The sequence below is a fragment of the Anas platyrhynchos genome, chromosome 11 (genome assembly GCF_047663525.1).
Source record: "Anas platyrhynchos isolate ZD024472 breed Pekin duck chromosome 11, IASCAAS_PekinDuck_T2T, whole genome shotgun sequence".
Lineage (NCBI taxonomy): Eukaryota > Metazoa > Chordata > Aves > Anseriformes > Anatidae > Anas > Anas platyrhynchos.
In genome coordinates, this window is record NC_092597.1 from 19882826 (window position 1) to 19906591 (window position 23766).

Below are 23766 nucleotides of genomic sequence, written 5' to 3' on the forward strand. Positions count from 1 at the left end.
TCTACTAAGAACACGTGGCTGCCAGTGGGGTCTATCACATTGGATGTAACTCAATCTTCAGCTCCAGAAAAGAGCACTTTGCAAAATATGTGGCAGCATCATCGCTATTATCTGAAAAGGAGGAGGGAGAAAGAATTCACTGAGGTCCTTCAGTCTGTTCAGAGCTAAATAAAGAATGATACTGCTGAGCATGGGTGTATTTCTAGGGGAAGCTGCCAGAACTAATAAAAAAGCAAGGAGTTGATTTTCTTTTTAATTTTGCTTGCCGCTTTCCAAGATTTTCAGGGAAAATTGGAGATTGTCCCAAAATCATGACAATTTTGAGTTTTGCGTACCAAATTCTGATACAGACACAAACACATTTTATCTGCCTGCAGGTGCCCTCACACCTATCAGCTAACTGAGACAATATTATTCTAGGCTTCTTTCCAGCAGGTCTGCCAGGCCACACAGATTGAAATGGGGAAAAGTGAAATAAAATAAGCATTTTTGAGAAACAGAGAAGGGAAAGGATTGTGCAACATCATTTCCCACTAGTTTTCACGGCAGGCAGTAACCTGTCTAACCACGTCATTCACCCCTCTAGATCAACAAAAAGGTTAACAAGAGGTGGCTTTTAAAAGACACAATGATTTTTTCACCAGGTGTGATTTTCAGAAGGGGAAAAAAAAAAAAGATCTGCATAAGAATTGGGTATATTCTCTAAGGGCAACACTAGTTGTCTAATGGGTAATGTTTATCAAACCCAACCCCAATTATTTTGGTCATGTAAGCTCCTATCTTCATACAGGTATTTTCCTCAATTCTTTCCTTTCCTCCTGAACATGTGATGCACTTTTCTATTTCAAGACATGACAAGATTCCTCCTTTTTCAAGGGGACAAGGTGGGTGGTTTTTTTGTTGTTGTTGTTTTTTGTTTGTTTGTTTGTTTTAGCTCTTCTTGAGAGAAGAGAGAGAAAAGAAAAGGGGAAAAAAATGAGAACATGAAATTGCCAAAAAAAAATAATAAAAGATTTTCTAATGTGACAGCAGCATCCTTCCTTGTTTAGCTGTGGACAGATGGAAGGCCACTGAAATGTGCAGCCTCAGTTTGCAGTCAGTTTATTCCTTTCATAAGTTTTATTTCTTTGTCAGGAGAGGTGATTTAATCATACTTGAAATAAATAACTAAACAGATTATTCATTCATTACATGAGGTAGAAGGGTGATTATATTTGACCTTTTTTGATGCACGCGGTTGTGGTTATTTAAACGGACTCGGATTAGGACAGGATTGGACATCTCTGAAAGTTGCATTTGCCCTGCTGCAATTGAGTTTTCTTCTGTCTCTTCCCAACCAATGAAGTCACATTGTTATCGGTGGTATATATAACACTGTAACATGGTATCGCCATATCTTGGGGAAATGGAATTTGCACAGGATGCCTGTGTGAGCTCATAGATGAATTTCTATTGTCCATTATCGTTTATATCTAATATGAACCGTTCTACACAGCTCGCCTCTAATCCCCATGCTTGTTAAGGAGCTTAAAGAGTAAAATCAGTTGATTTCAGGGCCTTTTGGAGTTCAAGGTCAAAGTGATTATTTCCTTTTTTTTTTTTTTTTTTTTTTAAAAGGCACAGACTCATCACAGTTTCCAAAGTTCAGTTCTTTCCTGGTTCCCTAATTAGAAACTGTACTGTGAGCTTATCTGGAGCCTTTTATACATGAGATCTACCCCTTGCCCTGGGACCAATTATAGAAAAATAGCTTTACACATTTCAGTTTGAATACCCAATGATCATACATGCTGTCGTGTTCTACAATGAAGCCATGATAAAGATCATACCATAATTTCAGTATATGCCAATAAAGTAGTTTAAAATGAACATATCCACACCAAAATAAGCCCATCAAGCACTACGTGCACAAATATGGAGTCATGCCATAAACATGCATGCGTGAAATCATATTCATTGGATACTTATAGGAAAAATATTCATAAATTAGAGTCAGCACCAGATTTTTCTCTTTCAGACACCTCTCACTTTCCCTTTCGAAAAACAAACAAACAACAACAACAACAACAACAACAACAACAAAAACAGTTCTGTGGAAAACCCAATTGCAAACAAAACCAGCAACAACAAAAAGAAACCCTCAATTTTCACTTTCACATAAAACTGGATATTTTCATGGAAAGAATGTTTCTCACAATTCTGATTGTTTGTTTAGTTAAAACCTGATCATGCTCAGGTGTGTATAAATTCATATTTACACTAATTACTGCAGAGTGACACATATGTCCAGTATGTATGTGTTTTTACAAATCAGAACTTGAATTGCTGCCTTACCATCTTTATAGGACTGACATGTATTCATATATATATGTATATCTATGCCTACCTATATGACATGTAGACAGGTGTAAAGACATGGGCAATAAGTACCTGCATGCATTATCCTACTGCGTCCCTTTGTGCAAGTGCAAACTTTCTGTAACCACTGATTTTCCTTCAAATTTAAGCAGTATCTGAATGAGTCAAAGAAAGGGTCACAGATTAGAAGGGATTGTTCAGGATTCAGGAGAGTGCTTTACATTCCCCTTCTTGAGAGCTAATAAAACATACAATGCAGGAATGTTCCTAAAACACCCTTACTTCTTGCTCTGCCCATCAGCGCTTTGGTTCCCAGGTTGCTGCTAGTGCTGCCGTTCTGAGTCTTGACCATTGACCTCCTATTAACCTCTGTAGCAACCCATGGATATTTAAACGAAAGGCATGCCATGGAGCAATGCCTGATCTGGTGAGAGGCAGAATCAGCCCTGATGGTCCTGAGCTGAGGGTCCGAAGCAGAGAGTACAGGAGAAACCTAAGGAGCCCTTTGCTTAAAGTGTGCTTCCATGGCATGAGCGCTGGAGACCTTTGAAAGGGGCTGCTCTATCTGGAAACGTATTAGGGATTCAGATCAGGCAGTATCAGCATTTATCAAACATTTAGCTTTTAAGAAAGCACTGCCTGAGCATGACATCATAAGAGGCTCCATGCTCTTGAAACACTGCTGAAAGCCTAATGGAGTCGGCTCGGTTACTTTCACCAACCTTGTTCAGTGCTTTACCACAGGACAAAACACTTGACTTCCCTTTTTTAAAGTCCATAATGAAGACCAAATACCACTTCTTCCATTAATTAGCATGGCTAGAGAGTCACAGACCCCTTTGATCCTTTGAACTGGTGCTGATACTCAGAGCCTTCTGCATCTAAGCCTCTAAGCCATTTGCAGTATCTATCCTGCTCTACCGTGCACAGCTTACAGAAAAGGGTTGATACTAGGTCAGTGGGGTCAGGATCTGCTGTAATCCTGCAGGAGAGTTCAAGATAGAGTCCAAGCATATCGAGCCAAAAAAACGTTTAGATTACATCTCACACATCTTTTTTTTCTGAAGTGATTTGCCCCTAGGTTTCCTAGTTACTCCCAGGGCAGGGCATCCTAAAGTAATATCAAAAGTAGTAAATTCCGCAGACAGAACATTTCCTTGGGATTTTGACAAAGGAAATACAACCCTGTAAAAGGATTTAAGTGGCATGTAAGTAGGGCAGGTCCTCTTCAGTTTCACAAGATAAAAAAGTCACTCTCTGAGCAGAACCAATGACACCCAGTTTCTTCAAGCTTGTGCTCCACACTGCCGAAACCGACATGGCACAATACTCCATGCTGCCTTTCTCTCCTGAATATCCCTCCCTGGACCGTCCTCACATCACCTGCCTTTTTGGCTCAGTGAAGGGTCAAATACACTATTTCAGACTGACCTGTAAATGGACTGACATGTATGGCTGCACTGCCTCAACTGTCTTTTTCTTGCACCAGGAAAACTTTTCCCTCCACCAGCTGCCAGTTCTCCAAAAGCTTTTAGTAGCATAATGCTAATGAATACCTCTAATTTTGTGCCAAATTTTAATGAAACTAACCAGCAAGTTCAAAACTTATGGGGGATATACTGACAGATGGATGGACAGAGTCAACTATATGTTACTAAATATTAACAGATTCTTCCCTGATGCCATTTTAGCTTAATTACTCATATCAGCACCTTCTCAACTAAACAGATGAGTTGCATCATGGTCAAAAGATCATGAAATAGGACCCTTGTTGAGCCAATGAGGGGAAATGGGTAAAGGAGTTCATGACCTTCAATTTGAATCAATCCTTACCAGCTTTTTAAATTCAAACAACCATTAAAAGTAATTCCAAACAGATTCTATCTGCCATAATAGTGACTAGTGTGCCCAAAGGAGAGATGTTTTTTAAAGTACCCAGTCACTTAATTTCATAGTGGTTTATAAATCAGTATCAACAACGTGAATTACTTCTGAAAGCAAAGTTGGCCTCTTGCAAATTCTGGGACCAATTCTGAAAACATAGAAATGTTTCTGTCTGCTCACATCAGCCAAGCAGCAAGGTTAATCTGAATGCCTGGAAATATTTACTTTTATAAACCCCATTGAAAAGTAATTTGGTAAAATTGCAAAGGGGAAGAGGAAATGGCTATCAAACTACTTCCATTTCATCTTTGAAAAAGGGGTGCCTGTCCTTGCCAGTCTCTCGAGGCAGTAGCAGAAGAAAAATATCTCTTCTCAACATGCTAGGAGCCAACAGTAGGAGATGAGAATATGAGAGGCTGTGTGAAGAAGGCAGTGGGGAGAAGAAGTAGGTTGGGATGGATTAAAAGGTAAGTCCAGCCAAACAAAGCAGTGAACTTTCATCCAACTCATGTCAAAAAAGACACATAAGCCTTGTAACATATTGACAAATCCCTCACCAAACTGAAATACAAGTTGCAACTTGAAAAGCTAGCACATGCAAACACTTGCAAAATAGACCCTACAGCACTAATTCCAGCACTGCTAAGCCAACTAGGATGCTGCTCCTTTGCATGAGGCACAAATAGCTTTTTTTTTTTTTTTTTTTTTTTTTTTTTTTTTTTTTTTTCCTGAAAAATCATCTCCAGCAAAATTGCAGAGTTTTTTTCCCAGTTCTATTAAGAAAACATGCCAATTTCAGGCTTCCAACAGGGAAAAGGAATAATAATAATAATAAAAAAAAAGAGTTTATAAATTATGAAAAGCAAGTTGACAGTGTGTCCTTATAAATATGAAGATTACCTATGCTACCCTCATGAATCTGAAAAGTCACAGTTTTAAAAAAATGGTAAAAACTACAGATTCAGCAAACTGAAAAATAATGGGCAGGTTTTGCTGACCAGGGAATAGTCTGCAATTTAGTTCTTTTCTTGTTTAACATTTACTGTATATTTCACCATCCAGAAATATTATTATGTTTACAGGAAAAGCCCCATTTTCCACAGAAAGGTCCCACTATTGACAATATGAATATCACAGTGAAATACAGTTTGATACCTTGGAATATCCTCTGAATCTATTTAAATTCCCCAAGGAAAATCCTCTTTTTCTAAAAACAAAGATATTTCTTATGTCAGCCACTATATATTGACACACAGATATATATGAGTGTGTGATTCTGTATGAAAATGTCACACATATAGTTTCTTGTTACTATCGCTTGTGGCTCACCAAATCACAGCGTTTGGAAAGTTTACTTATAAACAGCCAGAAGGGTTGGCTTAAGAAATGCATAAACACAAATAAAATTGTGTCCTTTTTTTCATCCAATGCCTATGTATATAGTACATTTCACGTTATAAACTATCTTGATCTCAGCTGAAGATTCAAGGCACTGCTACTAAAGGTCATCTTGCCCTAAGCCACAGCCAACACTCTGTGTTGATAGTCACTAGAATCACAATACCCTAAGGTGTCTCATCCAATAAATAGCCTGAAATTACAGAAAGCCTTAGTCCCAAACTGAGAAGAAGGTTTGTTCTGTTACCAAAAGTGAGTTTAGAACTTCAGTGTCAATTAAATTTGGCAGTTTATGGAACAATATGACAGTGCGTATTTTGATTACAAGCACAAATAATGTTGAAATGGATCATTTAATGTTTCCAAAACTTTAACAAATGGAACTTTTAATGTTTCCTCCTCAGCGATACTGGGGGCTGAGAATTAAATTGAAAATCCAAGAAAGGAAGGAGAGTCAGAGTTCCTTGCACATTTCCTTGTTACATCTGCTAATACAAGTTTGGTTTTCTTGGGAATTATTTTTTGAAACACACCAAGTTTTCTCCATTAGTGCTGTATAAATATCATCTCCAGTACAGAACCTGGAGGGAGTTCAGGAGTATGACTTAATCAGAATAACTAACATGTATTCAGAAGTTCAGTTTGGAAAGTAGCTGAGAATACTGAATAGATTCAGCCAGTCCTTCTTTGATTAAACAGCTCTGTACCTTAGTAAAAAAAAAAAAAAAAAAAAAAAAAAGGTAGTTTTCTTCACCATGGCACTAATCTTTTCAGTCTGAAAAGGTGCTCACTAGATATAGCATTCATCTTCAAATTGCTGCTAAATTTTGGACACAGACAGAGAAATGCTGAAAGGAAAAAAATAATAATAATAATAATAATTTTGAATTATTGAGCAAGGTCAAAATATACATTTCCAATTTGGGAGATGAAAATTTTCCCTTAGAATAATTTTCTGTTGAAAAAAAAAAAAAAAAAAAAAAACCCTTTTCCTTAAATAGAGCCTTTCTATAGAAAAAAAAAAAAAAAAGAAAAAAGTTTTGTTCCACAAAGTTTGATTTTCTGTCAAGGAAGCTGAAGTGATACCTCCTGTAAGCCAACCTTGAAAGTTTTTGTCCAGTTTAGATTAAAGCCTGCAAATTAATCCCCCCATGCAAAGCTGGAACTATAACTGCCTTATATGGATAAACAAGGTTAAAAGCACAGAAGAATACTGTGAAACAGCTGTCTCCTAAGGAAATAACCCAGCTGGAATCAAACCTGAAAGATCTCACAGTCTCCTCCTGACACTTGGTAGAAGCCTGGAGGATACCTACATGTAGGAGAATGTAACTACCAATGAACAGGAGAAAGAAACAAAAAGCTATCTCTCAGAAAAGTGGGAGATATTTTGGGGCATAGATTTCAGCTTCATGCCTGAATCTTACCCTGGGGTTAACAACCTTGTCTACTGTGTCTGGTAGAACCTGAAAATATCGCAGGGTTTAAGGGCCCCCAGTACCAGTATGCAGGAAAATATTTTCAGTTCAGCAGATGCTTTTTCCTTCAGGTTTGGTTTTCTTTTTTTTCCCCTTAAAATTTATACCCTGAGGGGTTTTCTGGACTGTCATGTGCAGTTTCACATCCAGTGATCATCTACCCATATCAGGTCTGGCTAATTCAAGACTTAGTCACAGCCCAGCTCAATCTGAGCAACTGGAGAATGGCATTGAGAAGCTGTAAATCACAGTGGTTGCAGTATCTCATTATCCCTTTGCAGATCATTTGACTTTGTTATGTTTTATGAAAAAAGGTGTTGTCGTGAAACACCCAAATCAAAGTTTTGAAAGTTTTTTTGTCATAACAAACAAACAAAAAATAGCAAACATGTTTTATGATTTTTGTTGTTGTTGTTGTTAAGCAAAAACTGTATAATTTTTCTACAAGTCTTTGCTTTGTCTCCTAAAAATGCCATCTGAGGGCTATAGAGAGTGAAATGCTTCCTGTGAAATACCATAAAATGAATTAATCCTACCTATAAAAGTAAGGGGTGCAATACTCAGCCCAAAACACTACCTTATTCAGGCACACAGGTTGTGAAGATATGTCTATCTACTGCAGGGTGCTGGAGGGAAGGGTAGAGTTTTTTGGAGGGAAGCCAAAAAACTTTGGCTTGGGGTAGCAAAGATTTTGCATATATTTTTCTGCATTCTGCTGTTAAACCACAAAGTTCTGGAGAAGCCCTGTCTGACCCATCCCCACCACTACCCTTGGCCAAAGGAATGAGCCCAGAGTTGCGGCACTGAGCTGCAAGCTGTGGCTGAAGCCACTGCCATGGGGAAACGTGACCCACCAGCTTCCCATTTCGTGTCCAACTTCCCCATGCAGCAGCTTCATGAGTGGTTTAAGCAGGGTGAAAACAGAGGCACAACACAATGAATGCTCCCGTTGTGAACTGCAATTGGAGTTTGTCACCTTATCTCTAGAGCTGCCCTGTGTTTCCTCCTTTCTCGTTCTTGTGTTGAACATCAGACTTTCCACAGGGTACATTTCCCTGTTACAGAGCGCCTTGACTTTCCTAGTCCAGCCTCTTATGAACAAAGCTTAGAGCCCCCCACCACAATTTGGGCCTTGTCAGGGTGTTAGCAGCTCCCCACATCCTGGATGTATTGAGGAACAAATCCAGAACAAATCCTGGGGGATCAGAGAACCGCTTTCAAAAGCAACTTGATCGGCAAGTTTGGTTTTGTCCCGCATTTGTTCCACGGCTTGGAAGGTGGTGCGTACAACGCAGCGTGACAGACTGCCTGCGGGTTGCTGGCCATGGCAGACGCCTGGAGCAGGGGCAGAGGTGTGTTTTGGGGGAAAATTCCTGCCCTTCCACCCAAACCTACGCAGACCTCGTTTCTTAACCTCCAGCGACTCAGTTGGCTTGAGCTACAGGCAGGGGGAAGGGAGGAGGAAGTTGGGCTCCGAAAATTGATTTAATTCCAGGTAATACTTCTTTACACAACAATCTGTTCCTTTCAGAAGGACGCAGATTAGGGAAGTATTTGGTCAAGGGGCAGTAGAGGGCACTCCAGGCCAGATCAGGTTAAGTTTTGGTCACTTTATCTCTTCTTGTTGACGTAAAGGCTCGAGGCCATGGCCTGGGGTTTTCCTGCAGAAATGTGTTTACAAGCAGGTCAAGGACTTGCAGACAGATAACCATTAGCAAAACAACTTTTCTATTGACAAAAGAGCACAGAATAGTGCGTTGGCAGATGAATTCTCTTGGTTTGTTTTTTAAAAAAAGAGAGAGAGAGAAGTTAAATCAAAGGGCTGTACCCCAGCTGGTTCTCACGACCAGGTTTTCCAGCAAGGATTTAAGATTGTGACTTGCTCCCCATCCACTTACAAAATGACACGGAGGACTCATGCCAAAGCGCTGCATTTGGTAATAAATCGAGACAGGATTTACTGCTGGTCAGCAAGTGTGCAAGTCTTGTTAGCAGATTTGTTAACTCTGATTCTGCCTTCAATTTGGAAATGTGTGTTAGTCCCGAGCCTGTGCAGCTCACCTGGAGTCAGGTTTCCTCTTAAACATCACTCCTCCCCGCCCCCAGCAGGTTCATTGAAAGGTTTTGCCAAAGTTCAGGAGCCATTCAAGCAGATCCTGGCCGATTTATGGGTCTCATGCACAAAGCATACAAGAGCAGCTCTAGGAAACCTTAAGCAAGCAAGCTGAGTTTCGCCCCAGTGTTTGATGCCCATTCAAAACCCCCAGCCTTGAACTTTAATGTTGACCAGTGCTGATATTTTCATAAGGTCTTTTTAGCTAAAAGCATGTTCTGTATGCACACAAAAAGGCAGGATTTTAAACAGCCAGGAATACAACAATCAAAAAAATGTAAGAAAAGATATTCACAAAAAAACGCCACAAAAGCCATGGTTATTTGCTACCTGTCAGCCAGGGTTAGGATATAACTAGTGGGGGAAGTGGCTTCTCGGAAAGCCTTGTTCAATCCTACTGGAGGAATTTGTGGTCTGTTCTGTATACAGTTTGTGGTGTCTGAGTCATGACCTGACTCCAAGAGACTCTGGATGTTAAATGACAAACGCTGTCCCTCTGACGGAGGCCTCGCATTAGTCAGAAACCAAATGTGTGTGCACTCGGGAGAGCTGGGACATATGATGCCCAAACAATAGAGAAAGCAAAACAACATGAGCTAAGCCAACTGGAATCAGCTGAAGAGGTTTCTGGCTGTTCAAAAGGGTTAAGATTCAGCCAGAAGTGCAAGCAACTAGAGGGAAAGGCTGCTGTGCGGCTATGGGTGCACATCCACATCTGCATTTCTACACATCATATGGGAAAAGTGAAATTATTCTCAAGGACATCCTGCAAACTGAGAAGAAAGTGCAGATGGGATATCTCAGAGCTGTCTCATTAAAATAGTGACCCTTGGTTTGTTTTCCTTTGCGTTCCTTTTTGTCCTTCCCTCCCCACCCGTCTCTCCCCCATGCACACACACCCAAGCGGTCAGTGCGTCGGTGCGGGGTCAGGAGATTCTTGCAAACTTCTCCCTGTGGAAGCAGGACAATGCGGCATGTGCATGCTCAGCAGCCAAATACCATTCAAAACCCCTGCCTTCCCACCAGTCCTCCCTTTTAAAGAAACCGCCACTGTGAAAGAAGCTGTTTTTCCAAGGAAGAGCGGCCCTGTCAATTAATCGCGACACAGAGTGCCACTCAACCCCAGGCAGTTGTGTTCCCGCTCCGCCAGTGCCGCTTCCCTCCAGCCCCATTAATACTATTAAAAACTCAATAAATGTTTCTATCACCTTTGTTTAAATCAAATTTCTCTATGAAGTGTAGCTATTAAAAAAGCCTGTAAACTCTTCCTATTAAAATGACATTTTAAAAGGCTTGATTTGAACATGGCTATGTCACTTAAAGTAGAAAAGTTTCTGTGAGTTCCTTTCCAAGCTGTTAAAGATTAGCTTGATGTAGATAAGACTATTCCCCAAACTCATTATCTGTCTTCAAAATGCACCTTAAGGACTACTTAATAAAGTCAAGGTTACGTGAAGAGTATTTCAGTGAAAACCAGTGAATGACTATTAATAAATCTGCATTACAGATTGGTTATTTTGTCTCTGTCTTTCATCTGAGCAATAGATGATCCTTCTGTTCTTTTTTTAACAGTAAGCATGTGTTGCCTCCTTATACAGGTCACCAGTGAATCAGTGGCAGGAGCAGCAGAGACCATTTCAGCATGTTTACAATTAATGTGATATAAAATATTTTTCAGGGAAGAGTCACTTATCTCTGACCAGTATGAATGTACCAGGCCAAGCTTACATTTACACAGACAATCATTAGGCTACTATTTATTTAATTTCTGAAATCATTTCCTATTTATTTCAATGCTATGGGTATGAAATGTTAATCCCCTGAGCTTCAGTGCCAGATAGCAGCAAGCCCTTCCAGCAGTGAAGCAGCCCAACTTTTTGAAAACTATTTGCCTTGGCAGGATTCATTTTAAAGACCTTTGCATCTGTTGTCCCCAGCACAGCAGAGTTGGTGTTTTAGGAGCTAGAACCACAAAGTCAGGTCCTGGCGTACCCAATGTTGTCAGAAAGCTTCATCTTCACCTACTGCTGCCAGATCAACTTGGTGGTTTCTTTTGTCTAAGAGCTGGCATCTTACCCTGCAATTAGTTTCACTGACTCATCATGCAGCAAGGACGCTCTCTTACCCTGGATAGCAGCTCCAGCCTTATTCCTCTCCATGGAGAGGATCTAGCAGGTCCAGGGCCCACTCAGTGCCTCACTATGGATATCAAGGGAAGTGGTATGGGACTATGGGAGAGAGATGGGGTGTTTCTTAAATAACATTCAAGATGTGAGAAAAAGCCTACCACAACCAAGACAGCTGGAAATTTGGTTTGGAAATCTAAACATGAATTTAATCTGTCTTTTAGTTTTCTCGGTAGCTTTTTTTTTTTTTTTCAATGTTTAAACTACTACTAGCTTCAGCTAAAAGCAGGCAACATAGAAGCTCACATCTGTGTATGCATCAAAAGTAACCACACAGATTTTTGCTAAACTGACTTGCTGGAAAATGCTGATTCTCTTTACATGGAGCAGCTCCAAACTATATTCAGTTACCTGATACCTAAAGGTTCTCCTGAACCTAACCAGTTTAGGAGACTTTGCATAAAACAGATGTTTCCATATTGGCCATGCTCTACCTTGTACAGTAAAGATTAGCTTGACGAAAGCAGGAAAAAAAAATAGATAAAATCTTTGAATATAATTAGTAGCTGCCCCTTACATTTATCTATAAGTACTTCTATGAACCCTATGTTTGTTATCTCTGGAGTGTATATTTTTGAAATGGGGCTGTATTTTTGCATGTATTTCTCAGGTATTAGGTCCTGAAAAAAACCTTTTGTGTACATCTGTAGGGATTACTGCACACAACTGAAATCCTACACAAGCTCATGCTCTGTGCTTGCCAGATGGAGAGCAGCTCTTGTCCAAGAGTCACACACTTTATTAGCATGATACTGAACCTGAGCCTCTCAGCAGGGTATTTTGACTTGATCAGAGTAAATTTAAACCTACCCACACTGCCAGCAGGGACAAGCCCACCATGGTCTGCATGTGCAAGTGTAAATAATAACAGCAGCAGCCAGCAATTACTCTGCAAAAGCTTGGATCTGCTTACAAACCACAACACAAATTTTAATGCTGCATTTAGGTTCTTCAGTTTAGGGGATTTACACATACGTTATGGGAAATCTGGTAATTAGGAGACAGGCCCTTACGAGTCTTCTCATTCTGCTTTCCAGATGAAATCTGATTCACCCTTTGTTTCACCTTTAGGATTTATTTTTTTTCTTGAAACCAAAGACAGCAAAAAAGCAAAAACATTTAAGTCCTTCCAGTGCTGTCCAGTCCCACTGTTGGCTGAAAAAGAGAAGCATATTAGAGTGAAAATACCAGCATAAGCACTGGGGCTTACTGGGCAAAATTCCTCCTGCAGAGCTGGTGGATCTAAGTGAATCATCATTCTGTTGCTTGCACATGGCCTGACAAAAGACTCGGTGAAAATGAGCTGAAAGGAGATGTAAATCCTCCAAAAAGATTGGGGCAGGAGCTTGTGGGGATGCAGCGAGGCAGTGTCCTTACTACCTGGGAGAAGAGCTGGGCCATCATGAATTAGCCTGGAGAAGAGCTCTGTTGGTATTTTTTTCCATAGATAGCAAAAGATTTAAAACAGGTGAGTCATATTGTACAACCTAAGCCTTTTTTTCTGCATTTCACATCTTCCTGGTTTATCTAAAACTCATGCTGCATTGAGTGAATTAGGAGGTTGATTGAAAAGTACATTATATAGTAGTTACCTGTGAGATGTGCATTTTAGAAGTGAAGGTTTAGGGGCAGAGGAAAGGCATATAATAAAGAGTAGTGTACTTTGAAAGGTCTAGGCAATGCTGCAAGAAATGGCATTACCTCACAGTTGTCAAGGCTCAGAAGTTTTATTACCAAGGAATTTCACTTTTGCCTCTTATTCTTAACACAGTGGCCAGTTCTGGGACTGAGAGGATTTGCTGATCTAATATAGATAGTGATTTCGTAGGTTTGTTCAGATTTATATAGACAGCACCTTGGGATCAGGAATTACATTTAAAATGTAATAAAATGTTCTTGTGCACTTTTACTCACAAATACTGTACTTAAAAAAGTAAACATCAAATAATCTCAGATATCTTTCAAGAAAATGTTGACATAGCTCCAAGAGCTCATACAGATGACTGAATAGTTTTCTGAGTAAACTTAATAAACTCATATTCTTATTCTTTCAGTGTAGTATGAAGTATCACATCATAAGGAAAAGAGAAAACTAAGCCATATAATTTAGCAGAAATCTGTTTTAAACACATTTTTCAACATATGAAGATGTAATATAGACATTTTTGTGAGCATGTTTTTACACTACTTACAGTCTTAGAGTTTAAAAAATATAGATAATATCTAAGCTTCACCCATGTAAATGAATTAAATCTGTAAAAAGTTTGTCTCTGATCCCAAAGACCTCAGCTCTTTTCCAATCAGCAGCAATATAACAGTGATTTCAAGGGGCAGGATCTGACCTCCTAATGTGTTCAGAAGGACTTGGTGTAAGTTCAGGAGTTTTAGCACAATTGCTCCTCTAAGTAGTCAAAATGATTCATCTACATTATCTGTCTTTATTAAACAGTCATTTCCCCTAGTGATTCCCACTCAAGGGAATCTTTATTATTCAGACAAGTCCTTACAGTCATAATGACACAAAATATATAGGAATAGTTAATAATACTGTTATTTCTATGACTGTGGATAAACATCAGCTGGTAACTTTATATCAACAATCCATTGGAGCAGAGAAAAATCTACAGTTTACACAAGCAGGGAACCCATGATAATATGCCAGGGGTCTGGTGGATAATATAAAGTAAGACAGACCCGTGGAAGATACCAAACTTAGATTCTTAATGCATTTTGTTCAAGAACATAAAATTAGCTCTTTCTTACAAGAATTGGTGAGACTGAGCAAATGTCATTTCAATCCCAGTGGAGTCTATAGTTGTGCCTAAACTGGTGGCATGATTGATATTATCTATCTGAAATCACTGAAGGACCAAATGACAAAATACATTCTCTGCTCCACAGGGAGGTGGATTCCAAGTTAGTACCTACCCAAACCATTGATGATGCCCCGGGCATCTCCAGCTAAAAAATACTGCCTTTGCAATCATTTCTCCTTCAAAGGACTGCAGGTAGACAACACAACTTAGTAATATCGGTGTGTCTCATGTCAGAATCCAAGACCAAGTCTGAAACCTCAAGGAGATCTTTTTGTGTTTGAGAATGGCTGCAACCTTTTGAAAATTTTATAATGCCAATCAGGGCCCCCGCTTCTAAGTCAAGGGGAGGTAGATGAAGCCAGTTTCCACTGTAACATCAGAATATAGGCCTAATGTAGGCCTCTGTAGGCCTAGGTAAGCATTTCACCAGTTTCTAGGAAGCCAGTTTCCACTATAACATCATAGTATAAACCTAGTCTAGGCCTCTGTAGACCTAGGTGAGCATTTTCACCTCCAAGGCACTTGTAATTTCAGATACTCTGGATGCTGAGAAGGCTCTTGATCCTTCAGCTCTTATTTTGTGGCACAACGTACAGTTTTAAGTTTTTAGGTCCCTTACAATAAAGATCTTAGTTTTGTCTTGAGGAGATAGAACAAATGTGTCACGGATCTTAAACATATGCTGAAGGACTGAAACTTCATGACTCATGAGCTTGTGCTCTATGTTTCTATGCAACTTTTTTAAGAAGAAAAATGCATCATCCTAATAGACTGCTTCAGATCTAAAGAGGCCTTGGGATGGCCTTAAAAGTCACTGTCCTGCCTTGAAACAGTGCAAAATAGTTCATTTTGAGCCTACAGCTGAAGCAGTCCAAAAGTCTGAGTGAAATAAAACCTATTTTTCTCTCTCCATCTGTTTTCAGATGCTCTGTGCCATCCCTCAGTGTAGTACCACAGCCACGCACAGGTAAATTAGCTGCGGAATGAACACTGCAGGACTTTATGGAGTATGCCGCCCTTTGATCTCCCTGCTCCTGCCCATAGAGGAACACAGCAAGCTAAGCCCAGCAATTAGTGGTAACAGCTTTTAACAGGCTCCACAAAAGACACAAAAGGACACAAGTAGGTGGTTTACAGCGTGGTGGATAAAAACAAAGTGGTTACTTTCTTTTGCACATCATTCCTCCAGCAAGTTTAGGCTAAAGGACCAGGGGGCTAACTGGCAAACAGTTGGCTTCTAGTAAATAGACCTAAAAAAAAAATAATAATATATTGAATCTGTGGGTAGTTCCTGCAGCAGAGAAAATATGTTTGTCTTGTCCTTAGCAAAAACCTCTGCGGGCAAAAATGTTTTGAGAAGACTCTTCTTGACTTCAATGCTTTCTGAGTTAGGACTAAAGAACTCAATATAGATAATGCTATGAACACTTGGATTTCAGTGCATGAGAAAATGCAAAGGGAAAAAAAAAAAAAAAAACGCTCTGACTGCTCTGTAGAAGCATAGTACTTTCTATTGACTCTGTCACCCAAGGAGAGGCCACAAACCATGAAACTGCTTCTGTTTTTGGACAACATTTTACAAGCCTGTCCTTTACCCTAATCAGCTCTATGAAATACTGCAGTACCCTACACCAACCCTCTGCTGCTCAGACCTCAGCATTGCCTGGACCACAGGACTGAGCTAAGTAATACTTCTCCGAGTTGCTCTGTGGAGACCACTGAGCTGGTTAGCACAAGGTGCAGCCCATCACACCCTTGCTTTCCCAAACACATCCCCCTGGGCCTGGGACACAAGCTGAGGTGCAAGTGCCCTGTGTGATGCTTCTAGATCATAACTGTGATAGGTCACCCTGGCTCTTCACCCTGCTCTTTAGGTCAAAGCAGCCTCCTCTCAGCACCCCACAAGGCAATAAATGATGTGACCACATTCATTTGGCATAGTTTTAACAAAATCAAACACTGACTTTAGCATCCCAATAAGATGATAAATTTGCAGGCATAGTCTAACAAAATTATTTTTCAACAAGAATATCAGTCTTTAGACAATTCATAAGAATAGGAGGATATCACTAAGGCTAACGTTTACAGATACTTATATTTATACTATACATACATACATTTATAAAAAGCTGGAAAGCAAGTGGCAGAATAAAAAAAAAAAAAAAAAAAAAAAAAAAAAAAAAAAAAAAGATGTAATAAATCAAAGAACATCCAAGGATTTTTAGCCATAAGCTATTTCTTAATTCAGGAAGGAAAACATGCATTAATCAGGACATTAGCTCCAGACAGTGCAACAACATCAGGAACATTGCTACTGTACAGAAAGTCATGAATCATTATAGGCCTACGAAACGTTTATATAACATTAACATCATCACTGGCTTTTATCAATAATATTCATGAAAGTTAAAAGGTTGATAACTTTATCCCCCACTGTGAGTTCTCAATGTGTAAAAATCTATAGAAATAACAATAACAAACTATTTTTACTCTTTGTCTGTTAGAACCTTGTCTGAGGGCATCTCAAAGAATATTAGAGACAGTGGCTTATGTTTTCAGAGCCATTTGACTACAGCACTGTTTCATATTGACTGCGTAATCAAAGTAGCCAAAAAGTTGCACTGCAGCCTGGCTGCTGATGCATTGAACAATTTCCACAGTGCATACTATGTGATCCTGCTCACGATCACAGGAGAAAAAAAAAAGAAAGAAAAAAAAAAAATCTTTGCTCTTCTCAGGAAAAGAGGAAGCTAGAGAGCTAGAGCAAAGATTTTGCCCAATAGAGCAATCTCCGTGGGGACTTCTGTGGCAGGGTGAACCTAGAGCAACATCTGGGACTTTTCAGGCTACAACACTCTGTAGAATGGGAAAAGGCGATTCAGTACCAATTTCATCCTCACACTAAGCTACACTAAGAATAAATCATTAGTCATATTTGGGAGATGGAGAAAATGAGGCACTGAGATCTAAGGGAACCTTTTCCTGATGACTACAAATGTATCCTTACTACATTTCCATGTTTCCAGACAGTTAAAACTATATATTTCCCTATTACTCCCTCCGAAGTGACTTTACTCATACCCATGATAAAAAAAATAAAGAGATGGTTAGTTTGTCTGCTATGTTGTCATTTCCCTGGGATAAGAATCAACCTAGACAACTTCTTCATCACTTACTTTCTTTTCAGCCACTGACTTTAAATGCTTATTCCAAAGAAATGGCAAACCAGAAAAATCAAAATTCTGATTGCTCTCCAAAATGTTGAGCTATATAGTGTTCTCTTTACCATCCTCCCCTTTTCTTTCCAAGTTAATTAATAACTTGTGTTGTAACTAATCTAATTTGGACCTGGAAAAAGCACTCAGCTCATATCTCTTAACTGGTGTCTCTAGGATGGTGGAGAAGAGTGTAAATTATCAAAAAGTCTGTCAAATGAGGAATGGGACCCTCTATCTGAAGGAGTTTCCATGGTCTTCCTACATGACAATATTTAAAAGTGAGTGCTTTGGTGAGGTGGGAATTATATTTAAAAGTTCTATATACATTTATATCAACTTAGCCTTGAAGGGACATTCTATCTTTTCCTCTAAGGGAAAAAAAAAAAAAAAAAAAAAAAGTAAGGAAAAAAAAAGTGTTCTTGGATTTAGTTTCATTTAATCACCTCTTTTTCCAGCTTTTAATGAAATTTCTTATGTTTCTTATGGTTGTTTGAAATTTGTTTTAATATCTTCCTTCAAAAACGAATCATATAACATATTCACTACTAAGATACAGTGAAAACATGGTAGAAAGAAATAAAAGGAAAATATAAGTTTTCCTTCCCCCTCCCTCTTGTTCTTTCACAGAAGTGGTTAAAACCTGAGCGGAAGCTGCTATGTTGTTGTAACACCCTTTTTTCACATCTAATCTGCAGTACCGGTCATCTGATCCCAATTCTCCTGTTATTGTGCTGGGCATAACGTGGATTGCAATCTAGCATGGGGATAAAGAGCACATAAAACCTTCAGAAACATTTGTCAAGGTTTTCCCTTATACTTACAGATGTTAAAACCAGAGGCACAAAAGCAGAGAGCTCTAACATCTATGTTAATGGATGACAAGTGCTAACATGACTTCTAATGTGAATGCCTATAAAATAAAACTGATATTTCTGTAAACTTTCTATGACACCTTTTCCCTCATAAGGTCTCCCTAAAGACTGTGCTTTTTAATATTATCTTTATCATCAATTTTTCAGAATTGGAATCACTGATGCAGCCACTTGATGAATATAGCAAATCTATCCAAAATCGTGTAACAGCTTCAACAGATAGTTTTCTTTGTTTAGAAAGTGTTCACTTTAACTACTCAACGCTTGCCATTATGTGCTGGGACATGCTAATCACACAGTATTTTTTCCATTCTCTGATTGGAAGTCTTTAAGCTATTTCAAGGAAGATAAATATATGATTATGCACATCTTTGAATATTTCTCAGATTAAAAGTTACTCTTAACAATAACTGTATATATTCAATGATTCAAAAACATATCTATAAGCATCTACTATCTGATTATTCACAACAATTGATGATGTGATTTCCTCATGTACATGAACTAAAAGCTGGCACAAAGATATCCAAAAATTTATTTTTGTTATTACTCAACGGATTTTAAAAAAAATATTTCTCAACAGAAGAGTGAATGTCATTAGAAAACAAATATATATATGACTTATCATACTTAATAAATTGCCATATTTTAATCGTAAAAAAAAAATAGAAAAAAAAAAAAGAAAAAGAAAAAAAAATAAATAAGGAAAAGCAAACAAAAGGTATGAGACAACTTTCCTGGCAATATTAACGTATCAATTTATCACCTGTGTAAATTGGCACAAATCACATTAGGTCAACAGAACAAAACCAGTTTCAGAGATCTGAGACTTTCTTAGAAAAATAATGCTTAGACATTTTACTTACTCACAACATTAGTGTACTTTTTTTTTTTTTTTTATATATAGAAATAGGGAAAGAGAGAGAATTTTAGACAAGGCTTTTAAAGCTTTTGTTTGTTTTTTCTCCTTTAAAAAAAAAATGCCTAAAATAGTCATCATCTAATTTTCCCCCCTTATTAAACAATATAAGGAAGGTCTAACTCTACATGTCAAAATTCTTCCTTTAAAATATTATGCAGCACAGCAAGACAGTCTCCATTAAGGCTTGTGGTATGTCGGTTTATTAAAAATATATATATATTAATTTTGTTATTAGTCATAGTGGCTTGGAAAATTCACTTAATTCTTCAGACAGTACAGAAGTCAGTGGACCTCAACTGTCCTTAATTACTTTCTCTGAATATGATCTCTTCACAGTGGGTCTGAAGCCAATATAAGTCCATTGTCTTTAATACTTCTGGTCTGAGATATAGACATCATTATTCTCCCCATTCTTTCTTCTGCCTCTCCAGATCAAGAGAAAATTAAATATGCTGTTTACTAGCCCACTAGACTGTGCAATATTGGCCCATTTCCATTACTGGCTGAATCAGGTCATGAGATCTGTATGTCTGAATTCAAGAGGGGTTTGTGTTGGCATCTGGTCTCAGACTCCATGCGGTAAAGATACAGCTATAGACAAAACTTAATTTTAAAGAGATAAGAGCTCCCTCTTAAGAAAAAAAAAAAAAAAAAATCATTGGAGTGAATAGGATACTTTCACTCAAATAAATTAGTCATTAAACATAATGTTGCTGAATTAAATCATTAAATCTATTTCTTTCTCTTCCTGAGCCTTCCACAGTAACAGACTAGCTTTCTGCAATTTTAAGGTGGGGTGGGATGGAATTACGTTTTTTCTTTTTAAAAATATTGTACTTACAACAGGAGCAGCTTTGAGAGCCGCACGCACACACACTCACACTCCCGCTCTCTGTTAGGCTTCATTTGATAGCTATGAACTGTGGATAAAGAATAAATATGGCTTTTCAGTGCCCTAGGACTCTCACCTGACTTATTTATGTCTGACCTGGTAGAACACCACTGACCTTGGAAAGTTTAATTGAGGCTGGGATTATATGGCACTGCTTGAGGCCACCTGAATTTAGAGGGTGTGACACACTTTCTCGCTCTTACTGACTCTCTCATGTCTGCTAGGGGATGCACACGTATGTGTGTGCATTTCTGTACCCTAAATTGAGCCTAGCAGTGGTGAAATACCTTGTTGTAAGCCTACAGCATGTGGTATTGTAAGGGAAAAAGATTACTATTGTCAGGCAGACAGCATGAATGTGTATGTTGGGGGGGGTTGTTTGTTTTCTTTTCCCAGTACATTTTCTCCAAGATTTGATTTTTACTGTTGACTCTTAACTTTTTATGGACCTGATTTTGCCTAAGAACTGAGAGTTTAAAGAGTGGAGGAGAAAGAATTATACCAACATGGTTTATCTGGACCCACTCATATATATTGTGCTTAACATCCTTTAATTAAATTTAATTGAAGTGTATGATGAACATTGATCATTTTCACTCCTTTTTGTTTTCAATGAAGTTATACATACTTAAACTCCCCACATCTCAGTTAAACGTAAAAAATGTAAAGGAGGGGAAAAAGAGCGGGGGAAGCGGAGGAAAAAGATCCATAAGACTGAAAGGTGAAATAAAATGAAATGGCATAGATATCTGCCAGCCAAAGAGTACTATCTTCCTACTGGAGATTGTCCCTAGATGGATATAAACAGCTCTCATCTGGTTTTCTTCAAGGCTGAGGCCAACAAATATGCCATATTATGCACGGAGTCCTTTTATGGCACAGACTATTGTCCACTGGAGACAGAGCAGACACTGCTAAGCAAACCTCACCTACAGCCACAGGCAAGCATCAAGCCCAAAGGGGATTGCTCTCCCGTCAAAAACACGCTCCTTTTTCCAGCCTCAAAAATATATATTTTCCCTGTCACTCAAAGTTCAGCCCTGCCAAAAAGCCCAAGAAATACTCAGGCTTGAGCCATACAGGTAGATGAGAACACTCATCAGGAAAAGTTAAAATATTCCAGGATGAAAACAACCTACAGAAATTTCTTCAGAAATAAAACAAGTCTGTGATGATTTCAAGACCAAAATTATCCATTCTTTGCCTTATTTCTAATGCTGCCTGGACTGAAACTGTGACCGTTTTCTGTTTGTAGGTATCATAGGAAATGAAATGAGGAGAGGGTTGCTGTTAAGAGCAGTCTCAATTCCCCTATCTCTCTCCAACAGGCTATGCCATGAATCAGGATATATTTTATTATTTTTATAGTCCTACACAATGATGTAACACTTACCCAAGTCCCTTGCAAGGTGATGCCGGGATCTAGATGCAGTCAAATCCTGGACAAGCTGGCAATTAAATGTATTGTTTGAAATTCATGGCCCAATTCTCTGCCACTATACCACTAAATTGACTTTGTTCCACCTAAATTGCCAGTTAGGGATAATTGCATCAGCACAGGAAAGCATCTAAGATGGGTGAAGAAAGCACAATAGTAAAGCTATCTGCAGCTGTCTCTCATCATTGGTGACATCCTACAGACTTAGGCAAACTATATTTTTAGAAGTCTGTGGTGAATGGAAGAGATTTTAGAATGAATAACAGATCTCAAGAGAGAATTCTGCTCTTTCTCTCTCTCCTTTTTTTCTTTTTTTTTAAGCAATTCCTCTCTTCCCTTTTGGTGAAGTATCAGCCTAAGAAGCAGACTTCCCCAACAGCCAAGAATAACAGCTACAGTCTATGTAGCTGAACCATTTCAAGAGAGCTGCACTATGTTCCACAAACTAATTCAATACGCCGCACTATTACCATCGGCTGAAAGCCTCACACTGAACATCTGGAAAACTGAATACTCACCCAAACCCAAATATCAATGATATTGATCATAGTAATATTTATACTTATTTTCAGTCAATTTCCATTCAATTCACCAGCTACCAACCTTCATCATCGTCTCAGACTCACTGCTCAAGATTTCAGAATTCAGTGACTTTTGCTAATACTACTGCTAAGTCCATAAGCGAGCCTGTAAAGCTGTCCCGCAAGAGTACAATTAAGTCTATAAATTAAAAGCACATATATTGAAAAAGTCTCATCATTAATCTGGACCGGCCAGAACTTCGATATAAGCTGACCTGCATTTATTGGTTCTAATGGGAATGGAAAAACAGCATGAATACAAGTACACTTCTGAAACACTAGAGACAATAACAAAAAAGAAAAAAAAAAAGCTACGGAAAAAAAAAGGAATTTTTCTGTGATCCTTATTTATTACATTTTTAATAGAAAGTCAGTGGAGGTCTTATCTGATGTCATTTGGTTTAGGTTCCATGGTATTTTTTGTATTTGACCAAATTCCCTTATCTTCTCATTGCTTGTGTTCTGCTCTGCCAGCATCCAACAAACTGATATACTTATCTTCAATTTTATAATAAAGTTTTAGCTTCCACAGGATAAAAAAGAAATAGGGAGAGAGGGGAAAGGAAAATTGCATCTAAGATACTAAACATATCAGGCATGTGTGACTGTCAAGGAATCCAGCAGTTAACCTTGTTCTTACTATAGAAACTTAAATAGTTGAAAGACATTTGACTCAGGCTCATGACTATTTTTCTTTTATTTAAGTTCTTAGTTATTCCCATTTATATGGTCAAATTAAGATAACTATTATGATCTTAGGCATTACCCAGTGAATATTTTGAAGCAAGGTTGGTGATCATTACTTTTCTGTGATTGCAGTTAATAACTAAAGGTGAAAAGATAATTAGAAGCACCAATTCCTGAGGCAGGGAATATAAACCAAGGGCTAATGAGTAAGTTACTGTGTAAGTGTCCATTCCTCTTTGGAGCTTTATTTCCTGCTCTATCATGCCATTTTTTACCCTCTCCTACTTCTCAATGTTTCATATTTGCTATATCACCTCAAGATTCATTCTCTTCATAGCTCTACATAGAGTGACCTGGAAATCACTACAAAAACCTGTCTCCTCTCCACGTTTAATCTATTTGTTAATTTCTTCTGCTGATCTCTTGTTAAACCTGATTTACCTTTGTTTAGCATTAGCATGTCCTCCCTGGGTTTTGCTCCTTCTTCAGAGGTCCTATCTTAGATAGTCTCTTTCTTCTTCATAGAAACCAAAGCCTGCAGAGAAAACAAATTTCCATCAATTACCCATTTGCTCGTCTAATTTATAACTGAGTTTCATATGATCAGACTTGAGGATAAAGGCAAACATTTTTGATGTCTTTTGCTATAGTTAAGCAAAACAAAGATGCAGAAACTAAAGATGACACACTAAAGAGATAGAACAGAACAGAGAATGAGAAATAATTCAAGAGTCAGCTCCCCAGCTGAAATAAATGTGTCCCATCAGCCTAAGTGGAGCAACACCAATTTAAAGCATATGAGAATCTGGCACAAACTTACCTTTATTTTACTTTGATTAAAAACAAACAAAAAATACCATCAATAAAACAATGAGCATGGACATAGTACATCAAGCTGGGCTGGGTCTGAAAAAGGAGAGCTA

At 38.5% G+C, this 23766-nt stretch overlaps 1 long non-coding RNA gene across 2 annotated transcripts in view; it reads right to left on the minus strand.

Annotated features, from left to right (window-relative positions):
* LOC101797280 (uncharacterized) overlaps positions 1-23766 on the minus strand; it is a 60017-nt gene that overhangs the window by 35707 nt on the left and 544 nt on the right. For both annotated transcript variants that reach the window (XR_002398380.4, XR_002398379.4), the window contains exon 2: positions 23285-23378. This is a non-coding gene — a long non-coding RNA (uncharacterized lncRNA). The remainder of the gene's footprint in view (positions 1-23284; positions 23379-23766) is intronic.